The 12,040-nt window shown below is 41.2% G+C and overlaps 1 long non-coding RNA gene across 1 annotated transcript in view; it reads right to left on the bottom strand.

Moving 5' to 3' along the window:
• Positions 1–10,976, bottom strand: part of LOC306642783 — a 37,993-nt gene extending 27,017 nt beyond the window's left edge. Inside the window, exon 1 of the long non-coding RNA XR_013758687.1 lies at positions 10,208–10,976. This is a non-coding gene — a long non-coding RNA (uncharacterized lncRNA). The remainder of the gene's footprint in view (positions 1–10,207) is intronic.
• Between the last annotated feature and the right edge of the window lie 1,064 nt (positions 10,977–12,040).

Here is a 12,040-nt window from a genome sequence, read left to right as displayed (position 1 = left end):
TGGAGACCCACAGGGTGCTTCCCAGATCCTCACAGAGACAAGCAGCCAGTCCATGGAGGAGCCCAGCTGTGGGGAGCAGAATCACTTAGCTGTTGGGGCTCAGGACACACTTCCCCAAAATGCGACTGCAGGAGACCAGAATGTGCGACCCCAAAATATACTTCTTTGGCATATTTTGAGCAGGTTATTCTGGGAAATTGCAGACACAGAAGTAGCTCTGAGAAGCTGCTCTTTCGTAAAGCACATTGACATCTATGAAGGATAGCTACATTAATGAAGTATCTGCAGTAGAGGGCTGAGACTTTTGTCACTTGATTTCATCTACACAAGGACAACATTACTGGCAATAAAAATTTCCCCTCTCCTTCCCATAATTTATTTCCACTCCACACCTTCCAGAAACCCTAGGCCCCTATTCCTTCTGTAGCTCAGGATGCTATATAAGCCTCAGTCATCTGGCCTTTTCTTGAGTCATATTTTTGTGGGACTCCCATACAGAGGTATATAATTCAATATAGTTCTTTTCTTGTCAATGTTTTATGTTGATTTAATTTGTAGCCCAGCCAAAGAACCTCAGAGGGTGAAGGGAAGCCATTTTTGCCTCATCAACCAAAACAATGCTCCATCTCTAACCCCTAGTGTGCAAGCTGTCCAGGACTGTGTACTTGTGACCCATGCAGCTACCGCTGGTACCCTTAGAGCTCTCATGTGGACATGAAGCCCAGTAAGTTAGGGCTGCACCCTTGCCACCTCTCCTGGATGCCCTTGCCCAAAGGGACACATCATATCACAGATCAGCCCTCATGATCCAGAACGTGGGATCTGAGGAGGGACAGGGACATGTCACTGCAGATCAGTATTTCCACCACCATCTCTCATTATCACCATTCCCAGCGCAGAACCCAGAGGACAGTGTGTTCTGAGGTCTCCACCACCCATCTTAGGTGGAGTTACACAGGCCCTCACAGGTTCCTGAAGACTGGGTTCCTCTTTTTGAGTTTTCATGGGACCTCTGAGAGCAAATCCTAGGCCTTGCTTGCCCTCTGAACTGTGCTTTAGCTTGGGGACCCCACACTCTAGTGACCAGCTGGAGCTTATGTGGTGGACTTCACATTGCCTCTTGCCTTTATTTCATCGAGTCAAGCATGTCTTGCTGATCCTTCAGTTCTGATATCTGTGGCCAGCTTGACCTTGGCAGTGCAAAATATATGGCTGTCATTGTCCTACAAGTCTTCCCAGCTCTCTACTTCCAGCTGAACCAAGGGTTGGACGGGTAAGGCCAGGCCACCCCCGAGCCTTGCCCAGGTTGGTGTGGTCCCCTATGGGAAGTGTTGAGCCTCAGGCTGGACTGGTTTTCTAAACATGTGGTCAGCGTGAGCAGTGGCTTGCTTCACCTCTATGCATGCCAGGCTCTAAGAAAGGCATAATCTTACCCACTTCATGAATCCCTGCACCTGAGTCTCCTCTGAACAAGCAATAGCCCACAGCTTGCTACTGGGACAGGTGTTATGGTTTGGATGTAGGTGACCTCCAAAAGCTCACATATGAGACAATGCAGAGGAGAAATGATTGGGTTTTAAGAGTCTTAACCCAATCAGTGAATTAATTCCTGATGGGATTAACTGAGGTGGTAGGGTGTGGCTGGAGGAGATTGGAAAGGGGGCGTGGCTATGGGGTATATATTTTGTATCTGGAGAGTAGTCTCTCTCTGCTTCCTGATGATGTGAGCTGCTTCCCTCTGACACACTCTTCTGCCATGATGTTCTACCTCACCTCGAGCCCTGAGGAATGGAGCCGGCCTTCTAGGGACTAAGACCTCTGAAACTGTGAGCCCGTAAATAAACCTTTCCTCCTCTATAAACGTGCTGGTCAGATCATTTAGTCACAGCAGTAAAATAGCTAACTAAAACAGCAGGTATTTGGTAAATGTTTGTTGAACGAGCGAGGAAGCCACCAACCTGCTGTCTGACAGAGTCAATTCAGAGCACGTAGCCCATCAGGGCAGGGGACTATGTTCAGGATATTTTATGGCCACTCCCTTCATTTACCAAAGAGGAGACTGAGGTCTGGGTTGGCAGGTGACTGACAAAAGGTAACATGGTAAGTTGAGAACAAAGTCAGGCCTCAGGTGGAGCACTGGTTCCCATTCCAAGTACAAGGGAGGCTACACACCTCTCTTTATACCAACCTTGAACTGCAGAAGAATACATTTGGGTGGTTTTAAGCCACCAACTTTTTGGTAATCTGTTATAGTAGCCACAGGAAACCAAGAGAGATGGCAAAGGTGAAGGCCCTTTGTAAGCAGAGTCAATAGTAAGGGGCACCACAGGGCTGATAAAGGAAACACTGCTTTAGTGCAATAGCAGCTATGAGATGTGTCCCAACCTCAGGAACATTAAAATGTTTAAAAATGTTAAATGAAAAGGGAGCTATTGATCTAGACAAGATGGAATAAATATAGTCTCCCTATTTTTCCTGCTAAGTATAGCTAAACGTCCTGGGCATTATATATAAAATAAAATAAGAAGATGCCCCAAGGTAGTGAGATAAAGAGACCAGTGAGGGACTCAGGACCTAAGGGGCAACATGATGGGTTTTTTTCTGGTTTGTTTTTTAATGGTCCTGGGGATTGAACCCAGGGTGTTCTACCACAGAGCTGCATCCCCAGCCCTTTTTAGTTTTTATTCTAAGACAGGGTCTCACTAAGTTTCCCAAGTTGACCTTGAACCTGGGATTCTCCTGCCTCTGCTTGTAGCATGGCTTGGATTACAGGCATGCACATCCTGATGTTTTTTGGTTTTATTTTATTTTTGCCTGTGTACTTAGATTGGGTTCTAGAGAAGCCCTCTGCCTGGGGACACTGATGAGCACAGACAAAAAAAAAAAAAAAAAAAAAAAAAAACCCAGAGAAAAGCTCACTCCCTCAGCTAAGGGATCAGGAAAGAGGCAATCTAGGGAGACAGAAAATGTTTAAAAAAAAACAAACAAAAAAAACCCCCACAAAACTGTTTTACTCCAGCTAAATAATACAAAAAAAAAAAAAAAAAAAGAAGAAAAAGAAAAAGAAAAAAAAAAAAAAAAGCTGATTACCCCATCTCTGTCAGCAAAATCCAAATGGGGAGGCTCAACTTCTGCCTGTGCTCCAGTGTAGCAGGGAGGTGTTGGAGAAGGCCACATGAGGTGTCTGAACTTCCACTGGACCCAGCAGGAATGAGGTGGCCCTCTCCTCTCCAGAGTGTCAATGGAGACTGAGTGAGGAGACTTCCATCCCCACTGGGACAAGGTCAGAGAATGCATGCTAAGCAGAAAATTTAGTAACCATCTAGAGTCTCCTAATACCCAAAATGTCCAAGATGAAAATCACTTGTCATACCAAGGAAAATTCTAACTAGGTTGAGAAAAATTAACAGACCCCCAACGCTGATGCAACCCACATTCTGGAATTATCTGAGAAGGATTTTAGAACAGCTATATAAAAATACTTCAGTGAGGCATTATGAACACGCTTGAAATAAATAAAAGAATATATATACACATATAATACATATGTTTATGTACTTTAACAAATAAAGAAAAAGTCTGAGGAATGAAGTAGGAGATTTAATAAAGAGGAACCAAACAGGAATATTTGAGCTAAAAATTTAAAATAGCTGAAATCAAAAGTTCACTGGATGTTTGGATGTGGTGGCACATGCCTGTAATCCCAGCAGCTCGGGAGGCTGAGGCAGAAGGATCTCGAGTTTAAAGCCAACCTCAGCAACAGTGAGGTGCCAAGCAACTCAGTGAGACCCTGACAAAATAGGGCTGGGGATGTGGCTCAGTGGTTAAGTGTCCCTAGGTTCAATCCCTGGTACCAAAAAAAAAAAAAAAAAAAAAAAAAAAAGAAGAAGTTGACTGGATGGGTTCAAAAGCAGAAAATAGAGACACAGGGAAAAAAATAATTAGTGAACTGGATCAAAGGAAAATAACAGGAAAAAAACATAAAAGAACAGAGCCTCAGGGACCTATAGGATTATAACAAAAAAGTCAACATTTGTGTCACTGGAGTTGCATAAAGAGATGAGAATTTGTGGGACTGAAAAAGTATTTTAAAAAATCCTAAATTTGGCAAAAGATATGATCCTACAGAATCAAGAAAATGAGCAAATCTCAAACCAGATAAACCCAAAGAAAGCTACATCAAGGCAAATCAAAATGAAAATTCTGAAAGCCAAAGACAAAGAAAGGAATTCTTATCAGTGAGAGAAAAATGACACCTGGCCTGTAAAGGAAAAACAATTCAAATGACAGCAATTTTCTCATCAGAAACCACAGAGGCCAGAGGAAATGGCACGACATTTTTCAAGTTCTAAAATAAAAGAACTGTCAACCCAGCATTCTGTACCCAGTGAAAATATGGGTTAGGAATGCAGGGTAAATCAAGACAGTCCCAGATGGAGGCAAACTAAGAGACGTCCTAGCCTACAGAACTATCCTACAAGAATGATGAAAAGAGGAAAATAATAATAATAAAAGAATGAATCTTGATTCCATACCTTATTTCAAATATAAAATCAACACTAAAAGGAGCAAATACTTTAATTTAAGAGCTAAAACTTAAACTCCTAGAAGAAAACAGGAGTAAATCTTTGCAACCTTGGATTTGGCAATGGTTTCTTAAATATGACACTAATAGCATAGCAACCCAAGGAAAAAATAGAGAAACTGTATTTCATCAAAACTTCAAATGTTTATACTTAAAAGAGTATCATCAAGAAAGTGAAAACATTAGCTCACATAATGGGAAAAACATTTTAAAATCATATATCAGATAAAGGACTTGTATTTATCATATATAAAGAACTCTCACACTGTAATCATATTTTTTCCAATGAATCTGAATACAAATGGCCAATAAACAGAGGAAAAGAAGCTCAACCTTATCAACCATCAGGAAAATTCAACTCAAAACCACAGTGAGATACCATTCCACATATACCCATAGTAGAAAAAAGACAGACAATAACAAGTGTTGTAAAGGATGTGGAGAAATTAGAATCCTCAGGGTGTGATAGTGGGAATAGAAAAGGATGCAGCTGCTTCAAAAAATAATTTGGCAGTTCCTCAAATGTCCTATGTACAGTTACCATATAACCCAGAAATTGCACTCATAAATATATACCCAAGAAAAGTGAAAGCACATGTTCACACGGAATCTGTACATGACTGTTCATGGAAGCATTATCCATAATGTTATAGAGAAACTGAGGCAATGCAAAGACCTCTCTTCAAACCTCGATTCTTGTGATCAAGTCAGAAAGATTTCACACGTCACTAAGAGTGAAAGGAATTAGAGTTTATTGAAGGACAGCAAAAGGGAAAGGGGACACTCTCAAGGGAGACACTCTCAAGGGAGAGGGTGGGTCCTCTCAGAAAGGAGAGGGACCATGTGCCTCTCCTGCATTCCAGTTTTATTGGGGATCCCAGCGAAGTCTCCAGAGAGTCCTGCCCAGGTCCACCTCTTAATTTTTCACTGACAGCAGGATGACATCAGACTTTCAAGTACCCACTGTCATGGCAATTCTAGGTCACCTTGACCCATGCTGGCTGTTCTAATTGGAATCTTAATCATACATTCTTATAGATTTTATGGTTAGGAGGAACTATCCTTATTTCCCAAAGATTCAGGATCTGATCACAAAAATCTCCCAAGTTCTTCCCAGGGACATTATCTTTGGCTTACATTTCTCTTGCAGTTAACAGGTAGTTTGCTGAGGAATGTGACCTATCCTGTTCATTAGGCCAGGAAGGGTTGCAGGTAAATTGCTTCATAGAAAAGAAAGCAAGTGGGGGTCAGCACAGCAGGCCCATTTTATAGAATCATTCTCCTAACTTCATGTTCTCACCATCCTCATCTGTCCCCTAAAAATAATAGCCAAACTACTTAATGTCCATCAATCCATGAGGGTATGGCAATCATTGCATGGCATGTTTCCACAATGGAATAAGGATGGATCTTAAAAACATTTTTCTATATGAAAGAAGTCAGTCACAAGACATCACGCATTGCAACATTCCATTTATATGAGATGTCCAGAATAGGAAACTCTGTGTACAGAGAGAAACTCAATTAGTGGTTTCCTAGGACTGAGGGGAAAGAAACAGATTAGGGGGTGACAGCTAAAGAGAAGGGGCTTCCTTTAGCAGTGATGAAAATGTTCCAGAATTGACTGTGCGAATGGTTGCACAATGGTAAATACACTAAACTCACTGAACTGAAGAAGTTAGATGGGTATGTTGTATGAGATGTGAATTATAACAAAGTTTTTAAAAAAATAAGAAATCTTGGAACATCAGACGCAGAAAAATTAAAATATGAGTAAGTATAATTTTTTTTTCTTTTTCTTAAGTTAAGATTGAGTAAAACAATTACTGTTTTCTAACATGGTGCTCCATATATGTTCAGGAAATAGTGAAGACAGGCATAAATTGGAGGGAAGAGTAAAGAAACTTAGAGTCCTGTGGGAATATTAAATCTCCCCTAGATTTTTCAGGGTTCCTGTAAAAACTTCAGGCACGAGATTCAGAAATTAGTATTCAGTAGAGAATGTTTACTTCTGCTTCCCTCAGGAACACATTCTTTTCCACATATTATTAAGATTATATCTGAAGTCATTTGTTTCCCTATGGGCAGAACCTAGTTGCCACCATCCAGTGAGCTTTCTCTTAACCTTTCCAAGAACCAAAAAAGCTTCCATCCAGGGTAGGCACCTAGGCAACTGCATTACCTTCCAAGATGGTGAGATTTCTAAAGGGATCCAACCTAGAACACAGAGACATTTGTTCTTTGTAGAAGCCAAGACACGGGGCTTATGAGGTCCTTGGAGATATTTATTCATTCCAAAGCCCTGTAAGAAAGCAAGTAGGAGACTCTTTCAGAAGCTGTGGGGAGGTACTGCCTCCTTCCCCAATATAGACTTTTCTGTGCTCCTCACTTAAAATCCAGACTGTGTGTGTGTGACACGTGTCCTGGCTCTCATCACACTGTGCTAGGGACACAGGAGAAGCACACATTTGTTATTTGTTGTAAGGTAAATAATAAAAACTCAGCTTCTGATCTAAATATCTCATATACACAGTCACAACACAGCTAAAAAAGATGAATGTTAAAAACCTAACACACACCCTGAGCTTAAAAATGTCAACAACAGATCATGATTTTAAGTATGTATGTTGTAATACTTTGAACAACTGCTTTAAAAATACCACACTTCTGTACCACATTTAAAACACACTACATGAAAATTAAAACTCTAGATTTCCATTAAAAATGGAAATCTAAAACCTATAAGAAAATGACAACCAAGACACTAAAAGCAGAGGAAACAACAAAAAACAAAAATTAAAATTGAAGAGTTAAGCCTAACATAACAATAATAATTAAATGAAATGAAAATTACCTAGATATGTCAATTAAAAGGCAAAGAGTGGCAGATTGTATTCTCAAATTATCCCAAGTATAGTCTGTGTATAAGTAAGTCACTTCTAATATGATAATATTAGACAATGTTGAAAGTAAAAGGATGGAAAAAGATATACCATTCAAAAATTATTTGAACTGGCCATGTTATCAGATAAAGCAGATTTCAGAGCAAAAAAGATTGCCAGCGACAGACGCTAATGAGAAAAGAGTCCATGTACCAAGAATATATAGCAATTTTACATTTGAATGCACCAAACAATAGAACTGCCAAATCTGAGAAGCAAAAACTGATAGAAATAAAAATAGAAATAGATACATTCACAAATTTATTTGGAGAATTCAATATCCCTCTTTTAACAAGTCACAGAACAACTAGACAGAAGGTTAACAAGAATATAGAAGAATTTAACATCATCATCAAACAATAGAATCTAATTGACATTTACAGAATATTTTACTCAACAACAGGAGAATATGCATTCTTTTTCAGGTACCCATGGAACATTTTCCAAGAAAAAAAAATCATATCCTGGGCTTTAAAACAAACCTTAAGAAATTTAAAATAATTAAAACCATACCCATTGTATTGTCCAGCTATAATGAGTTCAGATTAGAAATCAATAACAGAAAAAAAAAAAGGAAATAATCAAACACTTTGAAACTAAACAACATACCTCTAAATAACTCATGGACCAAAGAAAAAATATCCCAGGCAATTTAAAAAATACAAAACAACATTGAACCGAATGACAGTGAAAATAAAACACATCAAATGTGATAGACAACCAAGGCATAGCTCAGAAGGAAATTCATAGCATTAAATTCTTACGTGAAAAAGAAGGAACATCTCAGATCAATAACGTAAGCACTCTTCTTGAGAAACTAGACTGAAATAAGCCCAAAGCAAGCAGAAGAAAAGAAATAAGAAAAATGAAGGCAGAATCAATGGAATAAAAAAATGGAAAAACAATAAAAGAAATTTCAAAGTCCAGATGGTTTAACTGGAGAATTCTACCAAATATTTGAAGAATTCTAAACTAATTATATAAAGCTCTTGCTCAAAGTCAAAAAGAAGGGAATACTTCCCAACCCATTTTATGAAGTCATCATGATCTTGTTACCAAACTGCACAAGGATAGTACAAGAAAGTAAACTACGAGTCTAGGCATAGTGGTCCACACCTGTCCAGAGGCTTGGGAGACTGAGGCAGGAGGATTGCGAATTCAAAGTCAGCTTCGGCAATTTAGTGAGGCCTTAAGTAACTCAGCAAGACCCTGTCTCCAAATAAAATGCAAGAAAGGGTTGGGGATGTGGCTCAGTGGTTAAGTGTTCCTGGGTTCAATCTCTGGTACAAAAAAAAAAAAAAAAAAGAAAAAGAAAAAGAAAAGTATGTAAACTATGGACCAATATCCCGCATGACTATGGATGTAAAAATCCTTAACAAAATATTGGCAAACACAACTTGTAAATCTGTAAATGAATTATATACCAAGTCTTAATGGTGGGGGAGTTATTCCAGGGGTGCAAGGAAGGCTATTGGCTATTTCAATATGTGAAAATAAATCAATGTAACCTACCATTGTATTAGCTTCATACTGCTGCTGTAACAAATTACCATAGTGACTTTAAAACACAAGTTATTGTCTTACAGTTCTGGAGGTTAGAAGTCCTAAATAGGTTTTACCAGGCAACAATCAAGTGCTAGTAGGGCTGTGTTCCCTTCTGGAGGTTTTAACAAATAATTTTTCTTTTCATTTTTTCCAGCTTTTAAGGCTGCTTGCATTCCTTGACTGGTGGCCCCCTTCCATCTTCAAAGCCATCAATGGCCAGTGAAGTCTTTGTTCTAGCACATCTCTCTGATATTGACTCTACTGCCTTCTTTCACATTAAAGGATACAGTATTACACTAAGGCCACCAAGGCAATCCAGGATAATGTCCCCACCTCAAGAGAGCCATAACCTCAATTCCCCTTTGCTGACATATTAACAAATTCCAGGGATTAGGATATGACCATCTTTGGGGGTCATTATGAACTTTAAGATTCACTTGTATCTCACATGCAAGGTCCCTAACCCAAGATGCCCCAATGTCTCAATCTGTTACAGCATCAAGCCCAAAAATCTCATCAACTCCAAAAAACCCAAATTTCATCACTTAAATCAGATATGGGTGGTGATCTGTATATAATCTGTTCTGGTGAAAAGTTATCTCCCTATGTGCTGATTACTGAAAATATTTTTCCCCCTGAGCTCCAGGCTAGAACATGCACATGCCCATGTGGAGTCATAAGCAGCACAGACATCCTAACCACACAGTAGGATTGCAGTCATTGATACTTGTCTCTCAGACCAACACCTGCAGCAGTATCCTTGACTCCTTTGTCTCTCACATCCTGTCAATTCACCAGTGATGCCTCACTTTTGCTTTAAGTGCTGCTGAGGATCAAACCCAGGGTCTTGAGTATGCTAGGCAGATGCTCTATCTCTGAGCTGCATCCTCAGCCCAAGTCTGTTGATTTTATCTTCAAACTCCACAGCCCCATGCGGCACCCCATGTCCCAAACCCTCTCATTCATGGGCTCCTTAAAGCCTTCTTACTGGAACCCTGCTGTCCCTGTTAGTTCTAACAGAAGATTCTCCACCCAGAAGCCAGAGTGGCTTTTTTGAGACTTATGACAGCTCATGCCACTCCCTGGCTCAAAATCATCATTCCCATGACACTCAGATTGAAGTCCAAGTCCTCACCACGGTCTCTAGGGCCCACATACTCTAGCTTCTGTCTGCTTCTCAACACCGTCTTGTACTCTTCCTTGTCTCCTCACTATGCCTGGTCACACAGCCTTGTCAGTCTTCCAGTTTGCTGACCTGGTCCACATCCCAGGGCCTGTGCCTTCACTGTTCCCCCATGGGGAACACTCCCCAGTTGATCCTTGGCTTGCTCTTTTGTGCCTTTGGGGCTCTGATCAAAGGTTCCCTCTTCAAGTAGGCTGTCCACCTGCTCTAGAATGGCCCCTCCCCTTGGTCACCGTCATCTGCTCCCATTTTCTTCATGGCACAATCTTTATTGTTGACTTGCTTTTATTTTTGTTTCCTTCCCCTGCACCATGTCAGCACCATGATGACAGGGAGTTTGGCATTTTGAGTCTTGGTGAACAATGAATAAACAAATGACAACCATCAGCAAAGAAGAAGAACAAATTGCTGTTCTGGAAAATTTTTCCTCTCCTTTCTGTTTTGTGTCCTAACGCATTGCCTGCAACTTCCTGGACTGTTAGGCAGTAATGGTGATAGCAGATATCCTTGTTTTGTTCTGGATTTAAATAGCAAGGTCTCTAGGGTTTTATCGTTAAATAAAATTTTGACTGTTGGTTTGAAGTCAAAGTGAAGTCGAAGAATGCTTTTGAAAAAACATGTGAACACATGCTTTTGCAACAAATAATTGATGATGTCTTATCAAACATGGATAGCACTATGGCTGGCTTCAAATCCTGCACTCTTTCCAAGATGCCAAATTGCCTCCTCTCACAGTTGGCTCTCTAATTTGGCCATTCGAAGGACAAAATTATGAAAAGGGATGGTGTCACCCTCCCTCCCTGCACCAGCCCCTCCCCCAGGAAGTGCAGCAGGATGTTGCTGGTTGTCCTGAAATCTGACAAAGGCCCAAGGCTGAGGACAGAAAATGACAAGCTGTTCAGGTTTACCAGGTGGAGAGCTCAGGTTGGAGGGACAGCGGTCTGCATAGGCGACCTGCACAACCCCAGCTGTGAATGGGATGAGAAAGAGGGGCTCTTCCCCGGTTTGCAGTATGTCCCTCAGGACACCAGGAATGGGACACCTGCTGGAGAGGAGGCTGCATTGCTCGTTGGCTTGGTGTGGGCCTGCTGAGGTTCCCCCACACCACTGCCACCCAGGAGACAGCATGTATGAGCTGCCTGGCAGAGAGCATCCTAGTTCCTAACAGCCAAGAAGTAAGGTGGTAAAGGAACCCAGCCTCTGGGAGTTGGCCTGAAGGGCAGCTCCACCTGCCTCTGGAGGGGAAGCATGGTCACTGCTTCACTGACCAAGGTGAAGGTCACTGCTAGGCCCACGGAAAACAACAAGGGAGGGAGGAGCACAGAGAGAAGGCAGCTTTGAATCAAGATTAAATGTCAGAATGAAAGAGGTGGCTGAAAAGTGGTAAACAGGACCAACTATAAGGGAAGCTGCTTGGAAATGGAGGGGGCACCCAAAGACAGTGAGGTACGGTTAAAGGAACATGCAAAAATCACTCAGAAGGAAGCCTCACACAAACCAATTCCCAATTCCACTCTGTTGGTTGGCTGAGTGAGATCCCGAAGTCCTACCTCTGCACAAGTCCCTGGAACTCCTGGGCACAAAAGGCATCTGGGGAAACTGAGGCCTAGCTGCTTCTCTTGCCATACTCTTTAGTTTGATTCACCCTTGTTTTAATCATTTGCTGCAAACCTTTTAACTCAAGCACACAGCCATTCCAAACTGACCTGCAGAAGTGAGTTTAGGTCATCTGCCTGGAAGCTCTCTGGGACCCGACTTGGTTGCCAGGTCAGTGCCACCAGGTCA

Source organism: Sciurus vulgaris (assembly GCF_902686455.1).
Source record: "Sciurus vulgaris genome assembly, chromosome: 13".
Taxonomy (NCBI): Eukaryota; Metazoa; Chordata; class Mammalia; order Rodentia; family Sciuridae; genus Sciurus; species Sciurus vulgaris.
The sequence above is the reverse complement of the archived record's forward strand: the minus strand, read 5'-3'. Positions and strand labels throughout refer to the sequence as shown.